We start from the raw sequence: 1,380 nt of genomic DNA on the forward strand, positions 1-1,380 counted from the left end.
GAGGATCCTCTCGATTGGTGGAAAATAAACTTAAATACGTCAAATTGACATATCTGGCCCACAAATCTTTGAGCGCTCCACCCGCCAACGTTCCAAGTGAGCGATTGTTCAGTTCAGCCGGCCTTATATACGAGCCTATAAGAAATCGCCTCATGGGAGAAAAGGCAGCAAAACTACTTTTTTGATTACTACATTAAAACACTGTATAGGTTAAGCACTATGACTACGTGATTATAGCTTTTTTAATGTTATTCCTATCATTCGCATTCGAATTTGCTTTCGCACATTCGCAATCGCATTCGCGAATGTGAAAAATATGACATTCGAAACATCCCTAATACATACTAGGATCATATACCTACACGTAAAATTAGAAACAGAGCGCTACTTATTAAATTATGTTGTGTACACATACATATGTACATGTCTTAAGAGCCACGGAGACGATCAAATATCTTTATCAACGCTTTAATTGTATTTGTGTCGTCGGCTTTTCTCGGCTACACATACGTGGTGTACCGACTCGTTATGCTTGAAGCTCTGAACACATCGAAAACGACATTACCACACGACACGACATTAAGGTTTTATCCACATAATCTAAACGCCTTGTCGACGGCGACATGATTTTTTTGAACGCGGCAGTGACATCAGCTATTATTTTACATTTATTTTTTATTACAGAAACTTGGGAAACTTTGTGTTGCGAATTTGTATTTAAATATTCAAAAATTTGTGTTAAAATATTTAAAAATGAGCCATTCAGCCCAATTAGTAAATTTTGTGGCTTCAATAACCAAAACGACGCGCATTGTCCAAATGGTATACAAAGCGTACGAGCGTTTTCATAAAGCAAGCAAGAGGAGGTGGTGTGTACGCCCAGTAAATTTGACTCGGGAGAAGGAGGGTTTCTATTTGACATGCGTTCAACAACTTAAATCGAAAGATGAGGAGCATTTCTATAAATCAACTCGAATGAGCGTTGCTAATTTCGATTTGTTGTTGTAGTTGCTAAGAGAAAGGTTGCAACGGTTCTCCAATAGGCATGGCATAGACCCCGAAACACGATTGGCCGTAACATTCTTGTAAGTACATAAATAATCTTAAAGAGACGCGTCTTAATATTAACACCTGTGCAACAATTAAAATTAAAAAAAAATTGATATAGAAAATTTTTGTAGTGCTTATGAAGCAAAATGTTGGAAATTTTTTTTCATGCTTTTTGAACATATTTTCCACAAAACTAAGTCCTTTCTGCTTTCTGTTTGATCTAAAATATGCTCCTCAGTTTCTTCAATAAATTTCATTTGAAAAGAAAATTATCATAATACAAAACTTGCGTTTTCCAGCTTAATATTAATATACTTCTCATTTCTTATG

At 35.7% G+C, this 1,380-nt stretch overlaps 1 pseudogene; it reads left to right on the plus strand.

Annotated features, from left to right (window-relative positions):
- Positions 1–795: 795 nt before the first annotated feature.
- LOC118733624 overlaps positions 796–1,380 on the plus strand; it is a 7,062-nt pseudogene continuing 6,477 nt past the window's right edge.

The sequence above is a fragment of the Rhagoletis pomonella genome, unplaced genomic scaffold (genome assembly GCF_013731165.1).
Source record: "Rhagoletis pomonella isolate Grant_MI unplaced genomic scaffold, Rhpom_1.0 Rhpom_scaffold_00001, whole genome shotgun sequence".
NCBI classification, from domain to species: domain Eukaryota; kingdom Metazoa; phylum Arthropoda; class Insecta; order Diptera; family Tephritidae; genus Rhagoletis; species Rhagoletis pomonella.